Source organism: Gopherus flavomarginatus, chromosome 8 (genome assembly GCF_025201925.1).
Source record: "Gopherus flavomarginatus isolate rGopFla2 chromosome 8, rGopFla2.mat.asm, whole genome shotgun sequence".
In the NCBI taxonomy this organism is placed as follows: Eukaryota; Metazoa; Chordata; order Testudines; family Testudinidae; genus Gopherus; species Gopherus flavomarginatus.
The window spans coordinates 16,491,146-16,506,416 of NC_066624.1; the positions used below are offsets into that span (position 1 = coordinate 16,491,146).

General features: G+C 42.9%; 1 protein-coding gene across 7 annotated transcripts in view; it reads right to left on the minus strand.

Annotated features, from left to right (window-relative positions):
• Positions 1-15,271, minus strand: part of TENM1 (teneurin transmembrane protein 1) — a 1,412,425-nt gene that overhangs the window by 1,182,152 nt on the left and 215,002 nt on the right. The window lies entirely within an intron of this gene.

The following is a 15,271-nucleotide window of genomic DNA, read 5'->3' on the forward strand; positions in this document are numbered from 1 at the left end:
TCATCCTCCCCACCTGCTTCCTCCTCTCTGCCCAGTCAGTCAGAGTGGACTGAATCTCTCATGATCCTTGGAGCCATTTTCATAAGTGTTGATTACTATAGAAACTTTGGGTCAGGTATCAGGTTTTTTCCCAGTTAAACATACTAGGCTCAATGCTGCCATCCATCTGAGCTCTACTCAGACAGAGTGGAGATGATGGTGATAGGGAGGGCGCTGGGATCCAGTTACATCTCCCTGAACTTCTGTCACTCTGCTGGAAGCTAGAGAAGTGCACAGCCCACTCTCACTTCCATGACTGATGTAAGGTCCAGATCAGGTGTGATGGATCTCCGCTCCTCCATGCTCCCTCCCATGTCCCTGACATGCTCCCTCTCTCCCTTTAAGCCAGGGTTGAGGTGGCAGAAGGCCACCTTTCTGTGGGTGGAGAGTTCAGCCATGAAAAGGGAATTTTCCAGTGGCTGTCTCCAGCCATTCGAAAGCCACTTGGCATGGGTCCTCTATATTAAATCTCTTTCTGATTTCTAAACTTTCACAATACGTGGACATTTCTACCATACATGAAAAGAAGGGCCATATCCTTATTAATGCCAAAAATCAGATGAAAAAGGGACATAAATCTCTCCTCTGCTAGCATAAGTGGAGAGGAATCAAAGGTAGAGGAAACAGGGAGAGCAAAGGCCTTTCCATCAATCCCTGGAAAAGAAAAGCTCTTCTTCCTCTACTGCAGGAGGCCTGGGGTATGTGGTTGTTTAGAGCATAGGACCAGGATGATGTCCACTCAGCCAGGCTAGGATTTTCTCAGAGAAGAAAATACTGTTTTTGAAGCATCATCTCACATTAGCACTTCCTCCATACTGAGAAACATTCCCCCGTCTGCTGAGAACTGATGCCTCATGAAATGTCCAAATAATCATTTCGAGACAAACCCCTCTAGGAGAAAATTTGGTTTTAGCTTACAATGCAGTTTAGTACAGGTCACATATAGTCTATATGTTAATTTGATCTGGGGAACAAACTACAGGAGACAGAACAGTCACTGGAGCTAATAATTTCTCCTTACAATTGACCTTTCAGTCCTCCAACCATTTCATTGTTCTATTTAACCACATAGTTGGACTATTCTCATTAAACTGCTCTCTAGATATTTTACAATTTTTATCAGACCTTTAGCTGAGTTCTTTTGAAATGCAAACTGATGAAGTTCAATTCTGCAATAATATCATCAGCCCTATTATTAGATTTGGTAATGGATTTGAAACAACAGCATACCCAGGGACTAATGCTGGGTGTGGTACATGCTTTGCAATTCTGCAGAGAATTTTAGGATCATTGGATTAATTAGAATTTTACACACAACATGAAAGAGCAGACACAGAGTATGAGCCTCATGTCTGCAGCTGCTTGCTCAGAATTCTGGCATTATTTTTCCATATGGGTTAAACTACGTAAAACTTTTGTAGAAAAGATAATTTTAATAATTTTATATTTTGTGTTAGTATTGGATAAAAACATTCCCATGCAAGTATAACACAGCTAATTTGGGAGGAAAAACATGTTCACCCAACATGTTCATCCATACGATTGGAACGGTAGTCTAACTAATATCCTTCGTTTTGCCTGAGTCCTGCATTATGATCCATATGGGTAGACCACTGTGCCAATATTTATAAATGGAAGATCAGGGCCTTAATTTGTTTAGATCTATAAAATAAACCATTCCGTAAGCTCTCTCTGCAGGCAAACACACTAGCAACTAAACTGGGCCATTCACAAATGGGGCATTGTAGGTTCAAATTCACAGTCAGCTGGTTTTTACTACTTGAGCTCTCCACTTCAGCTGGAAGTATATGCCATCTGTTCACCATTTTTTTTTAAAGGTGGAGAGGACCTATGACAACATTGTTCTTTTCTCCTCAATGATGATAGGACAGAGAACCTCACCTCAGGATGCATTTTTCCATGTGATAGTTTAGTTTAGTTGTTAGATATTCTGGATGAAAAAGTTGCTGTTTATAGAAAAATAAATTATTTTTAAAAGGCAAGCAAAGTAGTTTAAATTATGAATTGATTGCTGTACTTGCCAATACTGGTTTTGAAAATTGTTTGGTTTTTAAAATAGCTCCCAAAATATCAAGCTTTGAATTACGTATTTGAAAAATCTCAGTTGCAGCTCTCAGAAAAATGTTTTTTTTGGAAATTTTAGAATAGAATTCCCTCCTAGAGCAAAAAAAGACGGTTACTCACCTTTGTAACTGTTGTTCTTCAAGATGTGTTGCTCATATCCATTCCAATTAGGTGTGCACACACTGTGTGCACGATCGTCGGAGAATTTTTACCCTAGCAACACTTGGTGGGTCGGCTGGGTCGCCCCTTGGAGTGGCACAGTTATGGCGCCGAATATATACCCCTGCCGACCCAACGGCCCTTCAATTCCTTCTTGCCGGCTACTCTGACAGAGGGGAAGGAGGGCAGGTTTGGAATGGATATGAGCAACACATCTCAAAGAACAACAGTTACAAAGGTGAGTAACCATCTTTTCTTCTTTGAGTGCTTGCTCTTATCAATTCCAGTTAGGTGACTCCCAAGCCTTACCTAGGCGGTGGGGTTGGAGTGAGATATTGCTAAGTGCTGCACTGCTGAACCAAATGCAGCATCATCTCTGGACTGCTGGACTATTGCATAGTGCAGAGGTCGGCAACCTCTGGCATGCACCTCACCATGGTAAGCACCCTGGCAGGCTGGGCCAGTTTGTTTACCTGCTGCGTCAGCAGGTTCGGCCGATCGCGACTCCCATTGGCTGCGGTTTGCCATCCCAGGTCAATGAGGGCGACGGGAAGCACTACAGGCCAAGGGATGTTCTGGCCATGGCTTCCCACCACCCCCATTGGCCTGGAACGGTGAACCACAGCCAGTGGGAGCCACGATCGGCCGAACAGGCCAACTCAGCAGGTAAACAAACTGGCCCGGCCCACCAGGGTGCTTACCCTGGCGAGCCACATGCCAGAGGTTGCTGACCCCTGGCATAGTGGGAGGTGAAAGTATGAACTGATGACCAGGTGGCAGCTCTACAAATTTCTTGAATTGGCACCTTTGCCAGGAAAGCAGCTGAAGGAGCTTGGGTCCTTGTGGAATGGGCGGTCAGTTGAGTGGTTTGGACACCACCCAGGTTGTAACAAGCACGGATGCAGGACATGATCCAAAAGGAGATACTCTGCAAGGAGACCAGGAGGCCTTTCATCTGGTCAGCCACAACGATGAATAGTTGAGTTGTCCTCCTGAACAGTTTCGTACACTCAATGTAGAATGCCCTACGAACATTGAGGGAGCACAGCTATTGCTCCCATCATGAAGCGTGCGGCTTCGGAAAGAAAACCGGGAGGAAAATGTCTTGATTGACATGAAAGGATGATACTACCTTGGGGAGAAAGGTAGGGTGAGGGTGAAGCCGCAACTTGTCTTTATGGAAGACTGTGTATGGTGGCTCCAATGTAAGGGTTCTGATCTCGGATACGTGTCTCGCTGAAGTGATGGCTATGAGAAAGGCTGTCTTCCAAGAGAGGTAGAGAAGTGAGCAGGTGACCATTGGCTTGAATGGGGGCCCCATGAGTCTGGAGAGGACCAGGTTAAGGTCTCACACCGGGACCGGTTGTCGCACCTGCTGGTAGAGGCAGTCCAGTCCTTTAAGAAACCTACCAACTGTCATGTTGGAGAAGACAGAATGACCAAGGTCTCCTTGGTGGAAAGCTGAAATGGCTGCCAGGTGCACGCTAACCAATGATATTGCCAGGCCCTTCTGTTTTAGGGAGAGGAGATAGTCCAGGATGAGAGGCACCGGAGCCTGCAAAGGTGGCGTGTTGTGTTGAGCTCACCAGCAGGAAAAATATTTCCATTTAGCGAGATACATTGCTCAAGTGGAGGGTTTCCTGCTACCTAGCAGAACTTGCTGTACTGTGTGTGAGCAGAGTAGCTCCGACTGTGTTAGCCATGCAGCATCCGTGCTGTGAGATGGAGGGATTGCAGGTCAGGGTGACAAAGGCGACTGTGGTCCTGTGAGATCAGGTCTGGCCAGAACAGGTAGTGGAATTGGAATGTCTACCCATAGTTCCAGTAGTGTGGTGTACCAGTGTTGTCTGGGCCATGCTGGGGTGACCAGAATCAGATGTGCTGTGTCTCTGCGTGCCTTGAGCAGAACTTTGTGGACTAACGGGAATAGAGACAAGGTGTAGAAGAGCTGGTCCTTCCACGGGATCAGGAACGCGTCTGACTGTGACCCCAAGGACCTCCCTTGAAGACAGCAAAATGTCTGGCACTTCCAATTGGTGCGTGAGGCGAACAGGTTGACCTGGGGAAACCCCCACCTCAGGAAGATGGAGTGGATGACATCTGGATGAACTGACCACTCATCGGGCTGGAAGGACCTACTGAGGCCGTCTGCCAGTGTGATCTGAACTCCTGGGAAAAAGGACGCTACCAGATGGATAGAGTGGGCTATTCAAAACTTCCACAGGCAAATGGCCTCCCGACAGAGGGGGGACGATTAGGGTCTCCCTTTCTTGTCAATGTAGAACATGGCCACAGTGTTGTTTGTGAGGATTGCCACACAACAACCGTGTAGATGCTCCCGGAATGCCTGACATGCCAGGTTCACTGCCATCAGTTCTCATACATTGATGTATAGGGATAACTTGGATGCAGTCCACAGACCCTGTGTTTGGAGGTCCCCCAGGTGGGCGCCCATCCTAGGGACGAAGCATCTGTGACCAGGGACAAGGATGGCTGAGGGGCATGAAATGGGACCCCTTTGCATACTGTCCCGGGGACCAACCACCAGCAGAGAGATGTTAGGACCGTTTCTGGAGTGGTAACCACTATATTCAAGCTGTCCTGACCTGGGTGATATACTGAGGATAGCCAGACCTGGAGTGGGCAGAGCTGCAGTCTGGCATGCCTGGTCACTTATGTGCAAGAGGCCATGTGCCCTAGAAGGCTCAGATATGTTTTCATCATTGAGGTTGGGAAACTTTGAAGGCTGTGAATGAGGTTTGCCAGCAACTGGAAGCAGGACTCCGGAAGGAGAGCTCTGGCCAGTCTGGAGTCTAAGACTGCCATGATTAACTCTATTCTCTGGGTTGGTTCCAGAGTCGACTTTTCGACATTGAGCAGAAGGCCCAGCTGACAAAACATGGCTATGGTAACTTGTTCCCTGGTGCAGGCCCGGATAAGCCAATCGTCGAGATACAGAAATACTTGTATCTGCTGCCGACGAAGGGAGGCTGCTACAACTATCATACATTTGGTGAATACTCTGGGGGCCATGGAAAGCCTGAAAGGAAGGACCGTGAACTGATAGTGGTTTTTGGTTGACCACAAAGCAAAGGAAACGTCTAGGCACTTCAAACAGGAGTCATGAGTGTCTCCAGTTTGCATAGGCTTGGAGCAGGCTGAGCAAGGTTTAAACCCCGGAGCTTTGGGCATTAGCCCAAGTGGCAAGCAGGTAGGAGGGGAGAGAACCCCTTCCAGCCCAATATCTAATCCTATATATACTATAACTACGACTATGCTACACTAACTATAACAACACCTATACACATACGGGAAAGAAAACGCTATGGAAGTGGAGATCAGCAATGCCACGCTCCACAGTTCCAACAACCATCCCGGGCGGTGAGAAGGAACTGAGGGGGAGCCGGGTTGGCTGGGGTATATATCCAGCACCATAAAGGTGCCATTCCAGGGGACTCCACAGCCGACCCACCAGGTGTTGCTATGGTAAACATTCTCCAACGATCATGCACGCAGCGCATACGCACATAATTGGAATTGACATGAGCAAGCACTCGAAGAAGAACCTTTTTTACTGGCAGAATTATGAAGTGCTTTTGATTTATCATGGAAATGTCTATCAGTTTAAATAAAATGTTGCAACTATGATACCAATTTTAGAATATCAAAGTTATAAAATATGCAACATAATGCTTTTTTTGCAAATAAACTACGCATTTCTTGCTTTATTAAAAAAAACTGCCACAAAGTAAGAATATTAAATCAGTTTGCATTGCCAATGGCTTTAATACAAGTAATTTAGGTATAATGCCCCATAAACGTAATACTTCTATTTTATTATCACCTTTATCATATTGTACTAATGATCTTTTTTAGTTGAGTCTAATCTCAAACATACAAATTAGGAATGATGAAACATCATAGAACACACTGGGATGAAAGCTTAGAAACAGCAGGAGCAGATTGGCATCTGTTTGGGAATGCAGGAGTATCAGAAAGAAGGGGAGAGAGAAAGATTGAAAATAGCCCTTGGCTAATAAGGGTTATAAGCAATTACAAATTAAAATGAATGTAAAGCTTGTAGGTTGATTGGTTGAAAAAATCAACTGTGAGAACTACTCAAGTGAGAAAGTAAACCACACACACACGCCAAGGACAGTGACATGTCTTACAAAACTAGGAAGATGTTACCGTTACCCCCTCATCATCTCAACCCAAATTAACATAATGTTTGAAATCAAAAGATGCCACTTAACCTCAAATTCACAAGACAAAATCCTGTAAATAAAATGATTTGGAATATTCTGGCATTCCCATAGAACAGCTTTGCTCTCCTTGAGGTTAACATCCCATTGAAACTATCAGTTCTTTCCAGTAGCAAACACGCTCAAGCAAAAGTGAAAAAGACAATAGTGCCATTCAAGCCCAACCCTCTCAAGAGAACCCTGCTATCTCATTTTAAGTAAGAAGTCCAGCCATGGTTCTATCTCAAGTCAAGCCACTCCTGTACATGAAGGAATCCTCTGGATGTATTAAAAAGTACTAGAGGTACTAGCTCTGTGAAGCTCAGTGGCCTTGTTCCCCAGGAGTTTCTGAGAAACAGAAGTAGTCATAAAATATTTTGGTTTTTTGACTCCCTGTTGAAAATTCTACTTTTCAGCAAAAAATTGAGAACTCAAAAATCAAAAGGTTTTCAGGCAAAAACTGAAAACGTTTCTGTTCTCTGTTTTTTGGGCTTTTATGAAAAGCAGAAATTTTCTGCAAAAAGTGGACGCTTTCCCCTTATTTTGTCAAAACCTATTTTTTGGTCAAAAAACAGTTTTAATGGAAAAATTTTGACCATCCCTTCTGAGGATACTTTCTTCTGATTCAGTGTGAGAGTGCACACTCACTCAAGTTAGAATGAGCCCAAAATCTCAAAATAAAACTCATATGGAAAGGTTGGGTTTATGAGGAAACCATGTAAAAGTGAATTTCTCATGGGCTAGGTTTCTTGAATGATTCATGAAGATTTTACCAACGTATCAAATATGAGTTTTTACTTTGTACCCAAACTAGTCAAATTCCCTGTGGTTAGGGGTTTTCTTATGAGTGATTTGAAAAGCTCTCATTCTACAACTGCTCCAACAATGCTGCTATTCTGCACTGAGTGAGGTCTGTGGTACCAGGGCAATATCCTTCTACTGTACAGTCCTGTGATGGATTTTAAGGAAAAATAATTGTAAATGGACTCCATACCATCTTTCATCCACCCAGAATCTCCAAGTTTTTAAACACACACTTCCAAAATATGTGAATGTCTTATGACCTGTTGTCAATAGCGAGTATGGTGAGGATGGAATATCATAGGTATAATATGTTGAACTTTCAGACCCAGAATATATACAGACACATCCCAGTCTCACTCACTGCTCTCATTCATGTAAGTTTCTAAATATTAAAGTGTTCCCCACCTTTAATTTCTTGTACATTTCTCATACTTCATATGTTTAAGCATGAGCAATCCAGGTCCTAATTATTTTGAATCATGTGCAAGTTTAAATTGTTGCCTGTATAAATAGGTGAGCAATTGTACACAAATCTTGGGTAAAAAGGTTCAAATCAGTTTGGACAAAAACAAAAGACTGGTCTGAGCTGCCCCCATCTTCAGCCATACCCCAGCCCATGCATCTCCATTCCATGGTACTGGAAATAATTGAAGCTGATGCCCAGAGTGTGAAATTTTACTCTTTTTATCCATTTAAAAATGAAATGTAAGTGGATTTGATTTAAGTTTTGTTTTGTTTTTAAAGAGAGTTGTGATCCTGGAAATTTGTTGGAATAGCACCATATTTCTACCATATGTTTACCTTCCTTTTTTGTGAGTAGGGATTGGGTTGCCATGGCAACAAAGTTCTGTGGCCTTTGCCACGCAATATTTGTTAACACTCTGCTGCACGATTATTGTCCAGTGTGAACCATATTGTATTTTGATAGTTTATGTCACTGGTTCTCCACCTGGGGTATGTGTAACCCTGGGGATAACGCAGAGGTCTTCCAAGGGTACATCGAATTATCTAGGTATTTGCCTAGTTTTACAAACAGGCTACATAAAAAGTTCTAGAAAAATCAGTACAAACTAACACTTTCATACAGACAATGGCTTGTTTCTACTGCTCTATATACTATACACTGAAATGTAAGTACAATACTTATATTCCAATTGATTTGTTTTATAACTATATGGTAAAAATGAGAAAGTAAGCAATTGGTCAGCAATAGTGTGCTGTGACACTTCTGTATTTTTATGCCTGGTTTTGTAAGCAAGCAGTTTTTAAGTGAGGTCAAACTTGGGGATAGGCAAGACAAACCAGACTCCTGAAAGGGGTACAGTAGTCTGGAAAGATTGAGAGCCCATCAAGGGGTGAGGGCTGACTACTAGGCAGATTACTCTGTTGCAGGTGGCTTTACACCACCTTAGCACCTCAGTGCATTCTTGGGCCTGCCGGGTACTCATATGAATTAGCACAATCTGGAGAGTGGGAGTTGGAACCCACTCTGCAGCCAAAAGGCCTCAGTAACATTCAATGCATTTATTTATTTAGGAGACTGAAAAAGTCCTACACAGTCCTGCTGACACAATGCTACCTGGAATCATTTATTCATGCTTATTCATCTTTAAGAGGGGGAGCCCAATTACACGTTCTGTTCTTGTATGTAAAAGGGTCTGCAAAACCAGTGTAAAGGGCCCTGAGAAATATTCCCAGCTCTAGAGGGTTCTCTGGTTAGTGCAGAGCTGGAAGAATGGCCCTACATTTCTCCTCTACACTTCTCCTACACCAGCAGGCCCTGGTGGAGTGGGCATGTTAGGGCTATGGCCAGAGAACTGCTGTGCTCCAGGTAGTCTTGACTGCCAGCCAGGTTCCTTGAAGGGAATGGCATTCAAGTATAAGATAGAGCAATCACGAGACTGCTCTAACTGATGTGAGTACTTGGCAAGCCCAAGAATGCAGGGAGGTGCCTGGGGCAAAGCAATTTTGGGAGCCAATTCCATAAAAAAAAGTTGCAATACTATAGAATACTATATTCTCGTGGGGTGCCTTGTGGGGCTGGGACCTGGGGCAAATTGCCCCACTTGCCCCCTCCCCTCTGGGCAGCCCTGCCAGCTGGAGATGAGCTAGGAGAGGGGGACCAGCAAAAATGCTGCCTACCTCCTCCCTAGGGCAGACTCCATCAGCTGGTCTGCTGAACTCTGAGCCTGAGGACTAACAGGAGGGAAAAGCGGACAGCTAAGGGAGAGGTGAGCTAAGAGCCTACACTTAAATTAAAATGCAGCTGCAAGGAGGAAAGCTGGGGACTCCTGGCTTAAAAAGAGTAGCGATACCTGCCTGAATTGCCTACCTCTAGGAGGAGGCCTGTGGATCGTATTTAAGGAAAGACAGACTAACTGAAAGGTAACCCAGAAGGGACAGGGAACATGGTCAGAGGGTGGACTTTGGCAAAACCCTGAAGGCAAGAAGAATGTTTTGTTTATGTGGGACTGTTGTTTGGTCTTGTTACAGCAAAAGGGACTTGAACTCTGAGACCTATCTTGAGGACTAAGCCATGTGATTCCAGGAGAGACAGAAAACCCCAGGGAGAAGGAAACTGAGGCACGGAATGCCTGTAGTACCACATTCATCTAGCAGGGGCACTACAGTGTAGTCACATCCTGTGACACCACCTTGTACATACACCCTTCCCTCTTGCTGTGCACATAGTTTGGATGGAATGGGAAATCTGTACTGGTGTCTTCTCAAGGTGTTGACATTTTTTTGAGCCCCTGAGTATTTATTTAAAAGAAAAAAAAAGACACCACAAATAAATAATTAACATTGTTTAAGGCCAGACTGCCATGTGCTCCTTATCTTCCAAATATATTTTTAAAAAAGAATCCTGTCTGGCATTACCTGAGGATATTTCTACTTTCTTCCCTATGCATGCCTAAGAATTAGAGATGTTCCCTCTGCAAATACCACAGGCTGAGAGAATAAAAGTGAAAATGATATATAGATTAGTGTCAGCTCTCCTGAAAATTTCCATTCACAGCCCATAGACATGAAAGAGTATAACTTCAGTAATCTCAGCTGGGATAGCTGCTGATGTGTTTCTAGGCACGACCGTCTTCTTGATCCTATTAGCCCTCAGACGGAAACCTGATCACAAGCCAAAGAAATGTTGCCCATCTTCACTAACTTATCACATCAGCAGCTTTTCATTTACAGGGCAGAAGGAAGATATTACAGAAAGACAGAGAAGATAGAATAGGAAGGCAAGCATATAATCATTCTAAAAATCTGTAGTTTCATTTTCAAGGGTGCTGAGCACCTGCATCTCCCACTGAAGCTATTATTCAGTGCATTCTGAAAATCAGTCTACTGGTGCTATGGTAATTGCTCAAATGAATCCACAAACTTCAGGGTATTTTGACTGCTTCACGTGTGTACACACACACACACACACACACACACACACACACACACAGAGCCAGGTTGGGGCTGATATACACATACTTCACAAAAATGTAAAGAAAAATGGAAGAAATTCTCCAATCTAGGAGTTTCATGTGTGGTGTTTGTGGAGTGTCCATAGAGGTCAGTTCTCTTCACTAATTTCTGTTTCAGAGTACCCCGTGATCATTTTTTGAAAGCTCTGAAGATCATTCCTTCATCCCACTATGTTCATTAGATGCACATTGACCATGCAACTTTGAATACATATTGGTAATGGTAGTAATATGGAGTAATATTAGTGATTACAGCTTTCAGATGAAATCCTAGCCATGTAAAGATAATCAAAGTTTATGCCCTGAAGAATATAAGAATGTAAGGGATAGTCAGTTGCCTTATGTATTACTGGGGCCAATGACACAGCAAAACTGAAATTGCTGGCTGCCTTGTGCTATAAATAATAATCAGAAGAAAAATAGGATCATTTCCACTGAAGGTGTCTGATTGCTCTCTCCATCATGTGGTGTCCTCCCAACTGAAGCTCAAGACACTTCTATTTTCATCTTTGTTAGGTGGTTGAAGGGTAATTTTATTGACAGTGTATTAGGGGAATTATTGGGTGTGTTTTATCTTCCATGTACATGACAGATACTGCAATCCCACACAATATTTTGGATTATAATATTGTATTACGTTTATAAATTACTGTAAACCAGGGATTATATGCAACTCCATAGGGAGGGCTACCACAACTCCTCCAGGGACCAAAACCAGCAGGCAGTGACTCAGGTGAATCACCTAGGTTATAAACATCTCCAGAGAGGTACCACTCCCTGGTCAGGCTTACATATATTGGGTCAAACAGGTTTCTTGAGACCAACAGAGAAAGAAACAGCTTTTTGGAATAAAAAGGCTGTGTTTAAACTACCTTTAATTCAGCAAATGGATAGGACTTTCTGTCCACTGTGGGCCCCAACCCTGGAATAAGGGATAGAAAGACTTCGGTTAACTAGGGCCCTGTAAGACTGATGGGTGACCTCAGGTAAGTTTTTAGCAAGTGTATAGGGACTTGTATTGTTTTTTGTCTTTTTTTCTATAATGCTTTTATCTTAAGAATGAATGTGCTTTCTTAGAAAGAGCTGTGTAGTAACTTGTAATTGCTAGCAATACACTGTTCATAGCCTTTGGAGGCAAAAAGAAATGCACAGGCACTGGCCATTAGGCTTGCTGGGGATATCGCAGTGTACTGTAGGGAGTTGTGCAGCCTTAAAACTCCCAGTCAGAAGGGAATAGGACAAGGGTCTCGGATGATGGCAGAAGACCTGAGGCTTGACTGGGCACTCCTGGGGCAGACCACTGGGAGTGGAAGGTGGACACAGGTGCAGTTACCCTGAAACTATGACACTCCCTTCAACAGTTTCAGAAGGCCATACTTTCTATTTTAACCCACTTTTCTTTGTAGTTTTATTCAATTAGGGACAAATAAGCTGTCTATTTACAAATATATATATGTATTCTTATTATACTAGTGCTGAGTTTCAGAGAAACAAAGTATCCTATGGGATTCCTAAGAAATACCAGAAGCCATGGAGAAAATGTCTTCAGTGTGAATTTGGCAACTATATTTGAATGTGACTCTATTATAAATCCATTATGTGCAAAAAACAGAGATTCTATACTGAATTAGTCTTATAATGGAATTACAAGATTTTGTTTTTTCTTGCATGCTTTTTCTATATATAAAATCCCCAAACTCATCATGGAAAAATCATTCAAATCTCTGCCATGCTGCTTATGCCAAGAAAGGAAGCAGATAGGCCAAACAGCATGTATTTCCAGCCACAACAAGCAATTTCCATCTAGTCATAAAGCAAACTCTTTTCAAAGGGGCAGATTGATGAATTTTTCCTCTGAGGCTGGCTGATCATTCACATAATTATTTAAAAAAAAGATCCCATCAGTCCTACCTAAAAGATACTATACATACAAGAGCTTTAGGAGTAAGAAATATAGGTAGATGAGACTAGAACCCCAAGAAGTTAGGGTTGGATATATATCACAAAGTCTGGATGCTTATGTGAATGTCATAAGTTTTCACAATTGAGTTAGAATTCTCACAAGAATAGGATCTTATGATATTTCCAGGACTTCATGGACCAGAAAATTAACTATCCCAAGATCAGCCTGTTTCGTGACGCTTTGGCACATTCCCTTTTGATTGGAACCCAGAATAGCAGGCCGGGGGGGGGGAGGATGGGAGGGAGAAGTATTTCAAAAGTTCACCCAAGTTCTTCTGACATCAAAGGAGGTTTGATTTAGATTTGGTTCAAATTTTAGATCAAGAATCAAGTCCTTCCTCCTTATGCCCGGGACTAGCACAATCTCTGTATTCCCATTGCACGAAGACTAGGGAACTCTAGCTCCAAGAGTTAGCACTATAAAGAAACTGCTAAGGAGTCCGAGAAGAACTGTGTGATGATTGGACCATGGCATTTCTTTATCCCGTATCCTGATTAAGAGCATACAAGATGCTGCTTGTGTGTTTGCTGCCCCAGAAAAAAAATTTACAGCACAAGTGTGGTATGAATCAGTGTGATGGCTGCTGTCAAATGCAAATATCATCTGCATATTTATTCACCTACCACATGCAAGCTACTCCCACAATGATCTTATTAAGGAAGCTGTGCTGCACATCAATATAATATTATGCCTAGATTGGTGTGTAGGTACTAAAATATGCCCTTCCTCCTTAGGTTCTGCATACTGAAAAATGACTCACTTGTGGGTAAACCAACCCATTAATTCTGACAGATAATTCAGAACACACACTTGATACTACAGTTTAACTACCTTAAAGTTGTAGAAATATAAGTGGTCTAAATGTCAGTGTGTGTGAGAGAAAGAGAGAGATGACAGCACAATTATCTCAGCTACGCAAGATTTCAGATGGGTACTAATTAGCATGATGGTAAGTAGCTGGAACAAGTGATGGGCAAACCTCAAAAGCACAACGATTCAGTCTGAATACATGCCGAAAAATCCAACTGCTTCTCTGAACGACAGCTCAAATATGTGGGCCTGTAAAATTGAAGTGGAAATCTATCAGGAAGGACACTTTTGAGCATTGTGATATTTCCTACTTCCCCCTGCATTAAGGGAATAGCCTCTCTCATGCTGGTTAAGCTCTTAACTCAAACAAGAGTAGAAAGTAAAGATGGGAGTATTGAGGGTGTGATTGTGCTTATCTACCCTAGCCCCGAGTAGGGTTGCATCACACTGGGAAGGGTGTAAAGGTAGAAATGGCAGCTCCAAGAGCCATTATGTATCAAACATGAGCTGCTTGTATTCATTTTCAAGCCCTACATACTCAATCTACACCCTAGATATCTTCTAACATTTGCTATTGTGCTGTTGAAGCTCAACTCTGATTGGATGCCATGGCTCCACTGCTCACTTGTTCAGCTTTCAAGCAAACACTTTTGCGCTTTCTCTCATGCTGCCCCACAGGCTTGAGAGGGACTCTTCATAAACATTTACAAAACTACCTCAGGTATCCCTCAATAGTGCTGTGATTCCTATATAAAACTTGACAACAATAACCTGCAGAGACCACAGCTGGTCATGCCGACAATACTGTCTCATTGTTTCCTTTTACTCCTGTCTGTCTTGCATCCATCTGTTCTCTCTTGTGCTATACTTAGATTGCATGCCCCTTGGGGCATGGATCATCTTTCTGTTCTGTGTTTGCATAGCGCCTAGAACAGTGGGGCCCTGATCCATGACTAGGGGTCCTAGATGCTACAGAAATACAAATAATAAATAATTATAATAATAAAGAAGGCACAATAGGCCCCAGAATTCCCTTTATACAGTGGGAAATATGCCTGGCTGCACCACCTTTTAGGAAGGTGCATGGTACTCTTGCTTCTGTAGCCACGCAGCTCCCCTAGTTGGTGCACGGGGCTGCAGCCCACCCTTTGTTATGTAACTGACACCAGGGCCACTAGCATGGTGCAGGATAGTGCAGGGATAGCAATTCTGCCTGGCCTTGTGCAATGGGCTCCTTGTGCCCATCCACTACCCATATAGTGGCCAAGCACACTCAGGCCCTTTAAATATGATCGGTCACATGCTCTATTCAAGCGTCAGGGTAACTAATATCTCTTGCTACAAACATACACAAATTGTCCAGAACATAACTGTGTCTCATGATTCAACACAGCAATATGATCCATATTGTGTTAATTATTACAGCCCTTAATCTAAAATCAATATAAATAGTTCCCTACAAAACAGCATTTCATCTTCTACGGAAATAAAGAGATCATGGCTGTTTACTAGCAACGAGTTGTAGCCAGCACTATAATTTGAAAATTTATAAATATAGTTAGTGCTCCAGCCAGCAAATAATGCAGGTAATTGAGCACATTTTCTGCTGCTGCTAATGTGTCTGCACACCTAATTACTGGAGCAGCCTGCTAAAAATACTCCTCTTAAGGTTGCTCAACCAGCTAGTCTGT